The sequence below is a fragment of the Panthera tigris genome, chromosome A3 (genome assembly GCF_018350195.1).
Source record: "Panthera tigris isolate Pti1 chromosome A3, P.tigris_Pti1_mat1.1, whole genome shotgun sequence".
Classification (NCBI taxonomy): Eukaryota; Metazoa; Chordata; class Mammalia; order Carnivora; family Felidae; genus Panthera; species Panthera tigris.
In genome coordinates, this window is record NC_056662.1 from 124,979,701 (window position 1) to 124,997,608 (window position 17,908).

The window sequence follows — 17,908 nt, forward strand, 5'->3', positions numbered from 1 at the left end:
TGTAAACATAATTATCGCAGACACATCAGCTATTCCTCTGAACCTTCTCCTTTTCACCCTAAGGCTCAATTTCCCCTCCTCTGAAAGAAGATCAACATAGTTTTACTAATAGCTTCTTCCTCAGTCTTTCTAGTGAAACAAATATACTCAAAGTGTGAGAATGCCAGTAGCCTGTTTTATGACAAATCATGTGTACTCCCACAGGCATGGGCAAAAAAAAAAAAAAAAAAAAAAAAAAAAATTAATTATGTACTTTGGTCTCAAGCCCAGGGGACATAGATTCTCTTGGCAAATTCTGGAAAGTTGGACCAAACCTTGCAATTCCTGTCATTCCATATCAGTGAAATCTCAGTTTATTAGGAAGTAACCATAGAAGAAATTCCCAGTTGACCATTAAAATGCCTGAACAGGTACTACTTTCTTTCACTTACTTTGATCTGGGCTCAGTGAGCTCAAGTGTTGCCACAAGACCATATGTCTGCTGGTATCACAGGAGTAATTCTATGAATGAAAATATTTACAGCTGAGGTTATTCATCCATTAAGGTAAATAAAAGGCATCACTGATGTGATGTGTGTGTGTATATATATATAATACACATATTACATACATACATACAATGTCCCGCTGCCTAAGCAAGGGTCCTAGGCTGAGAATGCTGAAAGTATCTTAATACATCCCCTCCATCCATACAAGTTAAATGAATTAGAAAAATTAATAAGAAATGTAGAAAAACAGTATCTCACAATAAACGGTACAAACATGGTTTACTTAACATTTGGAACCTAATACCATAGCTAGTGTCTGGGCATAAATATAATTAAATCTAAATAACTTAAGAAGAAGAAAATGTGTGAAAACAGCTGATATGGGAAAGAACGTAATTGTCAAGGGATGCTAAAATGTCAGTTTATTATGCACATGAACCCAATACATGTCACATAAGGAATTCCTTTCCTTCACAATAAACCATCAGGGATTTCTAAAAATAATATTGTACCAAAGGAACGGCTTGATGAACTTCAGATTTAGAAACTTACATCCATGTCCACTGTGTCCAGCTCATGTTTTGGAAGGAGGCACATCCTGAGACTTCATGGAACGAAAGGTGATTCTAATGGCTGTGTGCTCGCTCTGTTGGTCCTTTAAACATATCTGGAAATTAACATTGAAGAATTGTTATTACAAGTACACGTTTTTTTCTCCTTTGAGCCTGCATCATATATATAAGATTATATTTTCATCCATCATTCCTTTGGACAAGGTCAAGTGGGAAGGCAGGTTTGTTCTATAGCCTCAAGGGAACCAGGGCATCAGAGTGGAGGGGTGGTGGCAGGTGTGTTAGGTCACCTCACTCCTAAGTGTTATGCTCAAAGCTCGATGGTCCCTAAACACAGGTGAGGGGCTGTGTTACATGATTACCTGGAGCTGGAACTCTCTTGTGAACTTACGTTCTCTAACACCTCATTTTGTCTCCAAGAGAGTCCCACTGCTCTTAGGATTGTGTTCAAATTCTTAATCAGTCATTCAAGGTGTTTAGCTCTAGCTAAACACTGCATCCTCTTCCCTCACAACTCACTCCTACTCCCCTCTATTCTCTCACTTTCCACAAAACATGCATTCATGTGTGTGCTTAGTTAGTACTCATGGCAGGCTTCTTATGTGCCAGCACTGATCCAGGCCTTGGGGCTACAATAATGAACAAGACACTCACGGAATGTCCTTCCACTCATGGAGTTTATATGGGGAGAAGGGCACAGTGAAAGACAATAAACACAAAAGCCAATAAGTAAGTGAATAGTATTTAAGTAACAATAAGTGTTAGGGAGATAAAGAGGGAATTTCCATGAGGAGGCAGAGAGAACCTCTCTAACTAGAATGGTCAGAAAGACCTCATTGTGGATGTGACGTCTAGGCAAAACCTCTATACAAATGGAATCGCAAATGCAAAGGCCCTGAGCTAGGAATAAAGTTGGCTTGTTTAGGGTGCAGAAAGAAGCCCAGTTTGGCTGAAGTAGAGTAATTGAAAAGATTACAAAGGTTTTTGACAGTTGATGGCAGTAGAGGAATCCTAAGATGGCTCCCAAGATTTCTCACAGAAAATGACCTTTTCCACTATATTCCGTCATATTCCCTCTTGTCCATGATGTATGAGATAGCCAGAAGAAAGGTTATCTGGAGTTTTTTCTGCATATCCAAATATATTTAGTTCCATTTCAATTGTTTTATTTATGTTATCTTTTTTTAATTTTTTATTTGCCTGTTTAAAAAATTTATACAGGTTTATGTTTCTTTTAATGAGATTTAGTTCTTCCCTCCCTTTTTGTACTTACTAAGTGGGCCATAATTCACAAGCTGGGTCTGAGAATGGGTTAATCCCTTTGCAGACTGGGTATAGCTGAGTTTCCGCCCTTGGTTCAAATGCTAAGTGAACCTGCATAACCAGCTTCAGGTGCAGTTTAATCTTTGGGCCACTGTTTATTTGTCAAAGGCCTTGCTGTGCACTCCTGTAGGTCAAAAGGCACAGAAATGAGAGGTGGCAGAGAGGTCAGGCCCTGGGGAACTGTGGAAACAGCCAGGACTCCAGTAGGCTTGGCCGTTAGCTCCCTGTGTGGCCTGAGCCAGGCCCCACGGCTCTCTGAGCTTCAGTTTCTACTTTCGTACATGAGAGAGCCACAGGCCAGAGAATCCCTAAGGATCTCCCCCTCCCCCTCCCCCTCAGTACCTTACCTAGAAGACAGTGAGCTCTGAGGGACAGGAGGAGGCCAATCTAACTGTTAGAAACAATTACTGTTGGCTTGATCGAACTCTCCATTTGCTGAAGGACAGTCCCTAATACTGGTTGAATGTTTATTGGGTGTGGATCTTTGTTAATTACCTCAAAACATTATCACATTTCATCTTTACACAACTCTCTGGAATATGTACTGTGATTCTGATAAATTTTAGATAATAAAATATAGACTGAGAGCGTTTAAGGAATTTCCTCAAATCACACAACTGGAAAGCGGCAAAGATAGATTACCTCAGTTTTTACATGTACCGTGTTTTAGTGTTTTAGCTCTATTCCAGCTATTATGTGGTAAAATACGAATTAAAAGCAATGTCCAACTACACATGGGTCTTAAAATAATATAAATGGCATATGTGGTACCAAACAACACAACAGATGTTTTACATAATTTTTACTGCAAAGAATATATTTCTAATCCTCATTTTTGATTAGAGAAACTAGGATTCGGAGAGTTTAAGCAATTTCCCCAAAGTCCCACATCCAAACAGTCATGAAGCAAAGTTGCTGGTCTGTCTGCAAAGCTCATTTTCTTCTATGGCATTTTGTCGTTCTTATGTGACAGAGATCAGTGGGGAATGGGACCACGTGTTATACAGTGAAGTTAAGGCACATGGTAGGTAGAGCATCAAGGTCACAGAGCCTCCCACACAGCGAAGTGTGGGTTTGCTATGAAGGGTAACCCAAAGGTATTCGAGAAGAACCATCTACTGATGAGAGGCATCAGCAGGAGGCAGTGGAAGTGCACAGGGTGTAGGTAAGCAGAGTGGGTTGGCCAGACACAGAAAAATCTTTTTGTACCAAGGTCAGGCTCAGGGTATGACTCTCTCCCACTGCCACACCCAAAGCAATGCCTCCCCCTTGTTCCATACTCCAGCGACAGAGACCAGGTCCTGAAAAAGGAAAACAAAGGTGAACTCTCTTGCTGCCCTTTCCGATAGTTAATCTTTTATGCGTGTGACCCGGCACAGTCAGAAATGTATGTCCTGCCAGGAAATCAAAGATGGTCCAGACCCACTCCCAGAAAAGCCTTGGTCTTTGTCCAGTGCAAACTGGGCAATTCTACATAGAATAAAAGACACACATTCATAAGCTCTCTATCCTTGGGAGTGTGCTCTAGGTCTCTGCTACATGGCTACTATGCTGGCTGGAAGAATTTGCCACAGTTCTATACAAAGGGCAGTTATTATCCTCTAACTTAGAATTCAGTTCTTTTTGCAGGGTGGGGAAAGGAGTACATTTAAAATACTGAAATCAAGGCAATTTACTTAAATAGGAAGGAAGACCTATTAGCAAGATTTATGGCAAACTAGTTTTATAAATGATATAAGCCACTCAGGGTGCCAGGGTGGCTCAGTCCGTTGAGCGTCTGACTTCAACTCAGGTCACAATCTCTCGAGCCCCGCGTCGGGCTCTGTGATGACAGCTTAGAGCCTGGACCCTGCTTCGGATTCTGTGTCTCTGTCTCTCTCTGCCCCTCCCCTGCTAGTGCTTTGTCCCTCTCTCCCCCCCCACCTCTCTCTCTCTCTCTCTCTCTCTCTCTCAGAAGTAAATAAAAAGTAAAAAAATAATTAAAAAAATAATTGATATAGGTCACTAACATGTGTTTCTATTATTTAATTAGAATGCTATCACATGTTCTGGTCAACCACTATTCTCAGTGGGGCATTATGTATATTTTTGCAGAATAATAATTAGTAAATAGCTTTTAATGTGTAAAACAGCAACTACAGCAACTTTCCCTGTCCTGTAGCATTTTGCTTAAGGCCAGTCTTAATGGTGAAGTTCTTGGTATTTAATTAGAAGAAAAGACATAGGTGTTTTTACCATTAGTGTCCACCCAATTTGTACTAATTCATTATGTATTGTAAAATACCCAAGGATAAAGGGAACAGTATGCCAGCCCCCATATGTTCCTCAAAGCTCTCACTCATGATATAGTTGCCTGGCATTTGGCACCATGAACACTGGGAACATAAATAGTAATACCTAAAGGATTTACTCTGGCCACCAGGTTCCTGTCTTTCTGCAGAAGGCTGTTGGTGCAGGGATGCTAAAGTATAATTGCTTCCTTTCTTTCTGTCCATTGTTGAAAGCGGGGCACTGAATTCTCCTATGATTATTATAGTGTCTTTTTCTCCCTCCAGATCTTCTTGTATTTGCTCAATATATGCCAAAGAAAATGAAATTACTACCTCAAAGAGATATCTGCAACATCATTGGAGCATTATTCACAATTGCAGCATTACTCACAACAGTCAAGACATTGACACAATGTTAAACATCCATGAATGGATGAATGGATAAAGAAAATGTGGTGTGTGATATAATAATTATATATATAATTATATATATAATTATATTTATATATATAATTATATATAATATATATTATATATAATTATATATATAATAATTATATATATTATATATAATTATTATATATATAATATATATATAAATATATAATATATAATTATATATATATATAATTCATCCATAATAAAGAATGAAGTCCTGCTGCCATTTGTGACAATTATGGATGGGCTTTGAGGGCATTATGCTAAGTGAAAAAGCTCAAGATAGAGAAATGCAAATACTGTATGATCTCACTTACATATGGAATCAAAAAAAACCAAACTCATAAAAAAAAAAATAAAGTAGAATGGTGGTTTCCAGGGATTGAGTGGGGGTGGTGGTGTCAGGGGAAGGGAGGTACAGGAAGTGAGCGATGTTAGTCAAAGAGTACAAACTTCCAGTTACAAGATGACGAAGCTCTGGATATATAACATACAGGATGGTGACTATAATTAGCAATATTGCAGTATAAACTTGAAAGTTGCCAAGAGAGTACATCTTAAATATTCTCATCCTATACACAGATGCACAGACACACACACACACACAGGCAATATATGCATATATCAAATCATCACATTGTATACTTTAAACTTACAGTGTTGTATGTCAATTATGTCTCAATGAAGATAGGGGAGAAGTTAATGCAGTACTAACATATTACTATGTCTGAAGTAAAAAACCCAAGTTATTTCACCAAAAAATGAGATTGACAAATATACCTTTGGTATGTTTTAACAGACTTAATCATTTGCCTTTCTATCAAGAATATATGGAGTTTTTGAAAGAAGTTCGTCCTAAAGTGTTTTGGTCATTACATAACCTGGTGATGATTAAAGAAAAAACAAAAGATAAGGAATTTTAAAAGATAATTTGCATGAACTCTGGAAAGGTTTAAATATTGGCAAATGCTCGTTCCCTCAAGGTAAGCCCCCCCTTCTCAGTGTGTCTTCAGACGAGTAATGGCATTGCCATCATAGGGTAGCTTGTTAGAACTAGAGACTCTGTGGGGTGCCTGGGTGGTTTAGTCAGTTAAGTGTTCAACTTTGGCTCAGGTCATGGGGTTTGTGGGTTCGAGACCCATGTCGGGCTCTGTGTTGATAGCTCAGAGCCTGGAGCCTACTTCAGATTCTCTCTCTCTCTCTCTCTCTCTCTCTCTCTCTCTGCCCCTCCCCCACTTGCACTCTGTCTCTCAAAAATAAACATTAAAAAAATTAGAAAAAAAAAAAAAAGAACTAGAGACTCAGTGCCCAGCCCCAGACCTACTAAGTAGAAATCTTTAAGTTCATGAGAACTTTAAGTTCATGAGAAATCTTTAAGTTCATGCCCAGGTGGGCATGTCATACACATTGAAGTCTGAGAAACACTGCTCTGTTCTAAACATTTGCTTTTCCAGCTCTCTAATGCATCAACACCCTATACCAGCAGTGGGGGCCTAACTGAGAAGGATTATTTCCACAGAGTGCTCAGACTTAGAGAAAACTCATTTTATTTTCACATTGGAGTGAGAGGGAAATAAACTGAAACAGAAAAACTCAATATATACAGAAATCTCAGCATCAGGTTATAATCTGCCAAAATTTTCAAGGTGGCAAGAAATTAGCTGTGTTATTACAACAGGTTCAGGAAAAGAAGGCACCTTTGGATACACCCCTGTGTATACCTGTAAAGCTAACCACATCAGCAAATCCACTTTCTAGTTGCTACAGTCCCATGTGGGTGTTTGGAATTCTCCCAGGCCAGGTGAATTTTGGCAATATGCTATAGAGCTAAAGGCGGACTTGCTCTATGATCCCAGCCAGCAATTGTACTTTTTATATATTAGTACTTTTTATATATTATGTCCATAAAATTCTGCTCCTTGAAGCATTGGTTCTAATAATAATGATAATGATAATGATAATAATAATAATGATAATAATAAATAATTAGATACAACATACATGTCTATTGACACGACAAAGGGCCAATAAACTGTGGTATTTTTATATTGCAGAATATTCAACAGCATTTCAAAAGAATAAATCTTGTATATGGACAGGGATAACTCTCAAAAACATAAATATTTTGAATAAAACACATAAAATCCGAAATTATTCACATCAAGTTTAAAAACCTGCAAAAGAATATAAAGTATATGAATACCCACAGACAGAAATATAAAACCATTCATGGGAATGATGACTATAAGATGATGAATATAAAACATTTCTGTTATATATATATATATATATATATATATTATTCTGTATTTTTATCATGTTTAAAATATTATGATTAAAAAAAGGACAATTTAGAGAAGTGGGAGATTTCTAACTAATAAAAGAAAACAAATAGCAATAACAACAAAAACACTGTAAAATTAAAATAACTATCCCTAGAATTACTTTATTTAAGAAGGTATGGTTTTTAATGAAATGAACTTTTCAGAAATATTTTTAACCTAATAATAATGACTTTTTCACCTGGAAAATGATCAGATTACCTCCTTGCGCTTGCCCCATGGTCTCATTTGCTCTGCAACTTGTATGACAGAATCAATACTGATATATGGAAACTTCTGTGAGTCCAAAAAGGCACCAGTGGTCCAGAACCACTGAATTCAACACAAATTTAACCAAAGTCAGAATTTTCTTTTTGACCCAGGTTGTAAGAAGGATATACGTCTCAGAATGGATTTTCATGAGGAACCAGATTTCATGCAGGCTGACAGCAGACCTCTGAACTGCAGTTCAGTCAACTGTGAGTTGTATGATATTGAACGAAATACTTAACCTCATTGAGTCTAGGTGGAACTAGCAGGTCATAGTGTTGTTATTAGTACGAAATGGTATATAAAATACTTAGTACTGTATTTAGCTCATAGTAAGTGTTTTATATATGATGGCTCACAGTAATAATGATGGTGGTAATAAAACTATGGCCAGGGGCGCCTGGGTGGCTCGGTCGGTTAAGCGGCCGACTTCGGCTCAGGTCATGATCTCGCGGTCCGTGAGTTCGAGCCCCGCGTCCGGCTCTGTGCTGACAGCTCAGAGCCTGGAACCTGTTTCAGATTCTGTGTCTCCCTCTCTCTCTCTGACCCTCCCCCGTTCATGCTCTGTCTCTCTCTGTCTCAAAAATAAATAAATGCTAAAAAAAAAATTAAAAAAAAAATAAACTATGGCCAGTCTATGCTTTATAAGTGTTTTTTTTTTTGTTTTTTGTTTTTTTTTTTTTTACATTCAGGACTGTAGTATTTCATGAGATATATGTACTTTATTTTGCAAGGTAAATGAACAAATCACCAAAATAAAACACTGCATTGATCTGGCTTTGGTTCAGATATAAAGATGTGCCCAAGAAGACTACTAGCTCTTTCTAACTCAGTCTCCCTTCTATTCTATATTTTCTTCTTGCTCTACCCCAAGTATAGGTTCACTTGGATTCTAATAAAATCTGCCCAACTGACCTGCTATTAGTATATGAACCAATAGATGAAAATGCAAATCCTAAGGTAAGAGTTTTAATTTTTATTTGATATTTTATTGAAATAATTTTTTTTAAAAACTTGAACTCTGATTGATTTTTTAACATGATGTTTTCATACATAAATTAAGAAGAAACAACCGAAGGTTTTGCCCAAGGACACATTGTCTTGGGTGCAAAGTTTTAAATAAGAAATGTATGATGTCATGACCTTTGTTAACCAACACCTACACATCAGCTTTTTTCGGTGACCGCAGGATAAGCTTATCCTTGGCCTGAGCCAGCCCCGTGGCAAACAATGGAGCTGTGGGTATGAACAGAGTTGGAAAACCAAGGGCAAGATCATGGTGTCAGTTGGCCTAGAACTTCTGTGTACAGGGCGTGGGGTGGGGTCCTCTCCACTTGTCCTTCATGGATTAATGGCCACATATTATGCTATCTGCCACCCACTTTCCTGCCTCACCACCAAATGGTAGCTTTGTTTCTTAAATGAATGAATGAGGCTTTTCCCATCTTTTCTTCAGAATAGAAAGAAGCCCTAGAGATGACAACGTGATATAATATCTCAAGGCTTCCCTTTGAAAATATAAAGCAGAGCATTCCTTTTCCAGAAACCAAATGGAGTTTGGAAACGGCAAAGGACAACATTGTTAAAAGATCAAAAGCTAATATCTACAACCAAGTCCTGATGCTTTCATGGCCCCACTCAACATGCAGCTAAAATCATTTGTGAAGCTTCTGTAACCCAAGGATGTCAGGCAGCTCAGATATACAAGAACAATATATGCCTGGCAGGACAGAGGAGCTCTGGCCAGGAGAAAGCACTTGTGACATTGACTCCTCTCTACTATATTTTGTAAAAAGAGATCTGAAAATGAAGGGCTCCTTCTGTTTGCAAAGCTGTCCCAAAATGTGGCTAATTGATGTTTTCTTAAGAAAATAACCATGGAGAAAGACCAAATCGCCCTCACTATGAAGTTGGGCATAGCTCACTGAAAGAGAAGGGAAGTGAAAGTGAATAGCAATCAGGGTCCAAAAGCCAAAGGCTTCTCACTTGCAGCAGCAGATTTAACAACGGGCATGGTGGTGCACAGGGGGAAGGAAGAAGACAGTGAGGATGGGGGTGAGAGGACAGATGTGACTGCTCGTTAGTTCTAGTCCCAAGACTGGTTATAGGAAGGTGACTTATTTTAGGACTGAGGAAGAAAGGTGGGAAAGGAGAATTGTGCTTGAGGGCACAGGGGTATGAAGAGACATAGAGATATTTATTGAGACATTAATGAATTCCTATATTGGGAAACATTCTATCCATTTTTTGTTCTTCCAAAAAAAAAGTAAGCAGTTGCCAAGGATAGGGTGGCAAGCAGATTTCCTATAAAAAGCTTTCCTAATAAATTATGTACTTGGTAAGAGGAATTGCATTTTACATGCTATGGCCTTACTTCACAGTTTTACAGATTTCTTTAATCCTGACTATATTTTCCCTGGTTTTATATGAGCTGCTGACACTGGGTACTAGTGGTGGCTGGTAAAATTGTACTTTTTCCAGGGTTTTAAATCTAGAAATGGTAGCTAGAGAAGGAGGAATGGAACTGCAAAATGGCTGTGGCTACAGCTTTTATGATTCCAAGGAAAAATGAACATGTCTTATAATATTCAAAGTTTCCTTTTCCTCATAATTTTTAGAATGATCTCATTAAGAAATGTGTTATCACTTTAAATTTTCAGAAGAAATGGGAGCAAATTATGATTATCTGAAAATTCAGGAGAGACTAGTAAAGCGAGTTTGAAGAAGTCCCTTCAACATACATTAAGCACTCTTTGATTAAAGCCATCAGTACTGCCTCCACAGTGCCAGATCTTTCCTAAGATGTCTTGGAAAACTTCTGGATGTCATTCCTGAATTCTGAAAAGGTCAATGATAGACTATGAAATAAAATTTTTTCTACGTTAGAAATACTGAATATGATGTTTCAGTTAGAAGGCACATATGGAAAAGCACAGAAGTGAAATTCACTGCACCTTCATGGTGATTTAGGAACAGTTTTCCAGCAAGGGCTAAATGGTCACCAGGAAGCAAGAGCAAAAATGAGCACCTCAGGCACAGGATCATGCCTGGGTAGTTTACTGGGCTGTAGACCAATATAAGCTGAGGGATCAATTGCCAATCTCGATGGCTTCCACGAGAGCTGAGTATTTAAATCAAAACTCCACATTTAGCATGTGTGAATGTGTCAGATTTTTTTGTGGAAAACTTTAAGCACTTGCTACCACAAGTACTCTTCCAGACTGTCTTCCCTGGGACAATGGAAGGTCAGTGGAATAGAGTCAAGAAACCTCAAATCCAAGTTCATCTCTGCATTCAATTGATGTGTGGTTTTGAACAAGTCATTTCCCTTTCCTCCTCCTTTTCCCTGTCTGAAAATTAGAGATGTGTCATGCACGCTACCTAAGTTCCTCCTAATTCTAATGTCACATGGCTGAAGATGTGTTTATTTTGAATTTCAGGTCAATATAGTTCCATCTTCCCTAGGAATTAAAGTTAAAGAGTCTTTGGAAATTAAAACTATAAAGAACCTGAGAAGTAGTCAAACTCAAATCCCCTCATCCTACTCATAAAGAAACCGACCACTTGTGTTTGTTGGCTTTACTCCCAGATGCCAGTGAAAATATTTGGTTGTTTCAAGTAAGTGCAGCAACGAAACTCCTTTTGAATCTGAAAAATTCAGTTTCACGTTCTCTCACACAGGAATAATGTCATTTCACTGTCAGAAAAGAATACAAGTTCAAATTATACTAGAAACAAAATATCCATCTCAAACGAAGATGGGGTTTTCAGCATCATAGAATTAAATATCCCTACATCTGTCCCAATGGTGAAACTTGGAAAGAAGCTGCATAATGCATCAGCTATGCAGCTTATCTATGGCACAGTCTTGGGGTCTGGACCCAGTTGGTGGAGCCATGTCTGATAAGGAATACCCACAGTCAAAACAAAAGTACCTGAACCTTCCCATATGTTTAAGGAGAACTCTGGAGCCCCAAACAAGGACATGTGGGGACAGAAGGAAGAATAAAAAGCAACTAAGAACAAAGAAGAAAGTATAAGACCATTACTAGAAGGAGCAAAGGGCCCAAGCTTTTCCTCCAATTAGGAGCCAGCCCAGTGGGCCATGTACAGAGAAGCTTTAAAATTCAAGGTCAAGGCAGGCAAGAGTGATTATGGTAGATGGCTGCCCCCACCAAATTATTCACTTGTTTTTATTATCATGCTTGTAGAAAGTAATTGCCATAACTTGGTACCGTGTTATGATATTGTCTTTGAATCTTCTAGTGGCAGATAAGTTTGCAGATGCCTGTGTCTTGTTTCACTAGCTGAAATATTAGCTCTTTGAGGATCTTATTAATTACTGTATTCTCACAGGTAGAGGCCTGTTATAAAGTAGGTGCTTTCTAAATGTTTGGTTCGTTCCATAGCTATCAAACACTCTGTTTAGTTGAGAGTTATATCATCAGGCATTTTATTATATTATTAATGAAAGTTATTTCACAAAGTATGCATTTTGTATATTTTTCTAAGGGTTTATAAGTCTTTACAGGAGTATCGTAGTCACTTGCCAGTTCCAGAGATCTCTGGGTATGGAACATGGGGTAATCCAAACTTATCTGCATTTATGTATTTAATAGTTGGCTTAAAAATGTTGGGTATTCAGATGAATAGAAAAACTGCCCATCTTTGTTCATTACCATAATTTTGTGGAATTCATGGTTCATTTATTTGAATGGTATTCTGAATTTTATTTACATGACTAATGTATATAGCCACCTCCATACACACAAGACTACTATTTCATTTATATCCTTAAACTTTGAATACCTATGCAGAGAAGAGATTCATTCTGTACTGCCCTATTCTTTTACTATTCAGAATGTGGAGAACCTCACAGCAATTGCTCATCCTACCCGAGACCCACTGAATAGTTATCTGATCTGTTTAAAAGAGAAAGATGTATACTCTTTTCCTTCAGTAGGGTTGCCCCTCCTCCATTTATCCATTCACTCACCCTTCAGACATCCTTTGCTCAATGTCTTTTACATGGAAGATATAAAGGAATGAATTAGACACACAAAAAGAAGCTAGGAAAAGAATCCTTTGATTTCAAGGCATTGATATTCTAGAGATTAGATAGATAAACACATGATCATATGTCCCTTGCTATCCTCTACTTGATATCCCCACTTATACAATCCTGGGTGCTAGTAGGCACTTACAAATCATTCACTACCCAAGTGGGGCAATAAATTTAATTATGAGAGCTGGACACAGTGGGCACATATGTGGCCAATAAGCCACTATCGGACACATTTTGAGATTTGAAGCAGGCATCTTTTAGATAAAATAAAATCATACCCTGAATGGTATCCACATATTCATGTGTTTATAAAATACGGAGTTTGTTTTCTCAAGAATGGTTTGATGTTCATGTAGAATCAATCCACAGTGGATGTAAAAGGAAATCCCTAGCATTTAAAATTAATGTAGGAGAGGTTAACCTTGCAGATTCACTTCTAGGAGGAGTCCTGCCAGAGCAGAATCTTGGGTGAGTAGGTAGATCATGGTGTTTGCCCAGCTGACCATCGCCCCATTATTTAGCTGTGTGCTAAGCAGGTCCTATGCTCTCTTCATAGAACAGAAAGTGGCTGACATCTCCTGTGTTTCCTGTCCCTTAGCACATAAAATCACAGTGATACAGAAGAGGAGCTCAAGACATGAGTACTTGCCTTTCAACCATCCAAAATCTACACCTACCCTGTGTGACCTTCCCTGGGATGGCTTCTCCAGTCTGCCCTATGTGAGAAAGTGTGAAAAAAAAAAAAAAAAAAACAGGCTTTGCTGAGGGTACCAACAATCCATGAAATGGCGGTGCAGTCTGCAAATTCTGTAACAGTACCCGTTTTGCAGGAAAGGTGGTGAGACATTGACAACCTGCTAATATAATACAGTGTAGGACTCAGGAAGCCCAGCCTTCCCCCAAAGTTTCTCCCAACAGAACAGAAGGACCAGGTGACAGCAGAGGTAGAAATCAAGCTGCTGAGCCAGCACCAAGTCCATGCAAAAGGGATTGTCCAGCTTATTTAGGCTTTAAAACATTCCTGAGCTGAATGTAACCCAGTTAATCTTTCCATCAGGCTCAGTGCTGCACTTCAAGATAAAAGTGTCACTCATAAGTCATCAGGCACTGGGGTCTGGCAAGAAGCCAGATAACACTTCTGTGAAACACTGGTTCCAAGCTTTGCCATCTACTTCATCCCCTACACATTCTAACCCAAGGCTGGGAGGTTTAAATAATTCATAGCTGAACCAAATACAATTCATTCAGAGGATACACTGTGTCTCTTGACTTGGGAATGGAGTAGTCATGGAGAGACAGACCATGGAAATTAGCATTTTGTTGGAATAAACGTACCCTGGGTCACCCTTATCCTGTACCATGGAAGCAAAGACCACATCACTCTCAAGAGACAAAACCAGAACCATGAGACCACAGCACTCCCCAGAGATGACACACTACTTCCCTCAGCAACTTCCAGGTTCCTGAAGCTTCATATTTTAGTGGGTTTTCTTCTCCCACTCAGTGTCCCATGAGGTATCCACCATTGGAGCAATCATTGCCAATCTCTTTACCCCAGGGAGCTGAGCTGGCAGAGACCATTTGAATGTTTATTTTTGAAGTGTGACATGACACAAATGCCATCAATGATGTCTCTACCTCATCGTTCTCCTAAATCCTTAAAAATTTTAAATCTATGCCTCGGTGTGAATATTTTTGACTTGCTCCTGTGACTGTGTAGTGTATGTCAAGCATTGTTTATTTATATGTGTGTGTGTGTATATAAATTATATATTACATATATAAATTATATAAAATATACATAAATATAATTTATGTATATAAAATTATACATAATTTTATATACATAAATTATATATAAACATATTTTATATAATTTATGTATAAATTATATTATATATAATATTTATATAAATATATAATTTATGTATATATAAATATATATCACTCCTTTGGAGATATATATGTGTGTGTGTGTGTGTGTGTGTATAGAGAGAGATATATATATCTCTATATATCTATATCTATATCTATCACTTCAAAGGACTTCTGAATATTTTTTACAGGTAACAAAATCGAATGTCAGGAAGGTAAACTTGTCTAGAATTATAAAAGTAGTTGGTAGCAGAGCTAAGTTATGAATCCAGGATTTTCTATCAGTAGAGCTGGACTTTTTTTTTTTTTTTTTTTTTTTTTTTTTTGCTAAAAGCTGCCTTCCTTTTTCTCCGTGAGGCAAGATGAAGGAAGGATGACATCTTGACTGCTGTGGCCTGCAGAAAGAGTGCAGAAAGAAACATGCTAAAAACATGGTAGAAATGTTCAGGACAAGGAAATCTCAAGATAAATTTAGCCTAAAGTACAACTTTGAGTGGACATGGCCCACCGAGTGGAGCAAGTCTGCTTCTGAACCATTATGGGGGAAATAGGTGTGTTTCCATAGAATTAGTGTGGGACCTAGACTCCAAGTGTGCTCTTAAAGGTGTATATTTTAGAAGCAGCCTCTAATTATTTATCTACTCTTGTCGTAAAATAAAACATCCCTAGGATCCATCTCTGCTTTTATCAAATCCTTTTTACTTGGACAAATCTCCTAACTCGTTTTCCTGAACAAATTTTATTCCTTGCAAACTTTGCAGCTAACACCAAGGAGATTTGCTAAAATGTGAATCATACTGTGCAGTGGCTCTGTTTAGAATCCTTTGAAAGCTCTGGGGAACACGCAGGAAAATTACCAAACTCCTTAGCATAACACACTCCACCAGGCAGCCATGCTGATTTTCTTGTGATGCCAGGAACTTTCATGATGCTGTGCTCTGCCACAAGCACTCCCTCTACCTGCATACCTTCCCCTCACCATCTGCCTCAGTTTGCATGATGCTTCCTTAGGAATCCCCTGAATGGTAATAAAAGAAAGAAAGAAAGAAAGAAAGAAAGAAAGAAAGAAAGAAAGAAAGAAAGAAAGAAAGAAAGAAAGAAAGAAAGAAAGAAAGAAAGTAAGTTACAAATGGTATCCACCTGGAACACCACCTTCTATCTTGGGGATCCTACTTTCTGAGGACATTGTTTGAGAGGTTAGAGAAACATTTCCCATGGAAACTAGTTGATGGAACTGACGAGCTAAGCAGGAAAAAAAAAAGAAAATTAAAGACAAGAAAACTGACAAAGAAATATCACAGGAAGAAGCAGGTTATTGAGGAGGTTTGTTGAGTATGTCCCAGGAGTCAGAACTAGGATCTGGTGTGGAAGTAGTCTAAAGTCAGATTTAACATATTTTTCAAAAGGCTTTCTTGAGATTAAAGATTTATAACTAATTAAAGATTATAACCAAATATAATTAAAGATTATAAACAATACTCCTGTAGAAAACTCTGGGTTCCAGGTTTCAAGAGAAGGCTAGATGATGCCATAGAAGACATTGCTACAGGAGTTAGGAGAATAAATGCTCAGCTTTTCTCACAGGCATTGACCATCAGGGATGACAAAGAGAAATGGGACAGCAATGGAGTGGAGAGGAAACCAGGTAACCTATTGGAGCCTACAACCTCCCATTAACTCCTCCATGTACAGAGTCACTAATGAATTTAACCACAGCATACAGCCTCCACATAAGCCCTGAGGATATTACCTTCTCCAATCTTATAACTGTTTAAAAAATATATATTATTAACAAGAACTCCATGACCTCTACTCTCCAATATTTGTGGGTAAGGAATTTACAAGCAACATTATTGGGGACATGCATGGATATTTGGGTATACAGACACATCCAGTAGAGAAATGTTTTTATGTAAAGGCATATTTTAATGTTGGCATATAAATTTGTGCGTAATTTACCCTCTAGTAGTCAGCATGGTTATTGCCAGAGCACAGTGATGGTGCAAGACTTAAATATTACCTTGCAAAAAAGTAGTTTGTATACCTCAGTGTCATAATGCATCCCCGTGCCCAGTGTACTGGTGGGATGCACTACAAGTAGTTTGTTATTAATGGTAGGTAAAGTCTGAAATTTGTGAATGATGTAATTTTAGAACACTATAAATCAGATACAAGATTATTCCCCATATAATGTAATTCTCACTCACTTGCTTACAATATACTTTCTGAAAGAGAGAGAAATGGGTGGAGTTTTAATTAGTACTTAGGAAATTGCACATAGCCTCTGGTGCATCCCATGGAAATGTGTGATACATGTCTTCTGTTATATGTGTTGTGACTGATAAGTTGAGAACTCTCTTCTGAAACACTGAGTATAAGGTAACACACTGTTCACCTGTCATCCCAAAACTCTACATTTGCATGACCTTTAAACTACATGTGATGGACAGAGGAGCACACGCTGAAAAATGCTTTTAAGGTAAATCTTTCCATTCTCAATTTCACACAGTGGTAGCTAAATAGAAACACATAATGTATATTAAAAACACAAAAATAATGCATTGACTTTTGGAAGAAACTATAAAACCCTTATCGCTTTGTAGTATGTGCACACATCTGTAACCTGACTATCCCAGTTGTCCAAAAAGATAGAACAGATTGAATGACAGCTCATGGCCAAATTTCGGTAGGAAATAGGAAGATGATTATATGTTTGCTTTTAGTACTGTTAGGTTATGCAATGCCTTTGTTCATTTAGTTAGCCACTATATTAAGAGCGCTAGTATTCCTCTGCACAAAAAAACAAAAAATAAGCACTACTCTCTAAGAAAGCAAGAGACAGATGCAAATGATGCTAGGGAGGCAAGTAGGGACTAGACCAGGTAAAATCACGAAATCCTTATAATTTATCTTTCTCCTAAACTCATTCATTGAAACATTGAAATACATTAAGCAGGGTTTAACATGAGAAAATTTTCACTTCAAAAATATACTGTGGATGTAGTTAAGAATAGATGTGGGTTATTAGTTTAGGAAACTTTCACATAAGTCCAGGCAACAGACACTAGAATAGAATGGTGGAAATAGAGAAAAGTGGTTGAAATGAAAATACATTTAGGAGATAAGGCTGAAAGTCCCTAGTAAGGCATCAGCGATGTGGAGGGAGGAGGGAGGGCTTAAGGATTACTCTTAAGTGTCTGGTTTGCACAACTGTGGAGGAATTGCAAATGAAGGAGCTGGAGAACAGAATGAAAGGATCAGGTTTAGGGAAAAAGATAATGGATTG

General features: G+C 38.0%; 1 long non-coding RNA gene across 1 annotated transcript in view; it reads right to left on the reverse strand.

The window, feature by feature from the left end:
- Nucleotides 1–440: 440 nt before the first annotated feature.
- LOC122237072 overlaps nucleotides 441–17,908 on the reverse strand; it is a 42,211-nt gene continuing 24,743 nt past the window's right edge. The window contains exons 2-3 of the long non-coding RNA XR_006215279.1: nucleotides 1,041–1,155; nucleotides 441–501 (exon numbers count right to left, since the gene is read on the reverse strand). This is a non-coding gene — a long non-coding RNA (uncharacterized LOC122237072). The remainder of the gene's footprint in view (nucleotides 502–1,040; nucleotides 1,156–17,908) is intronic.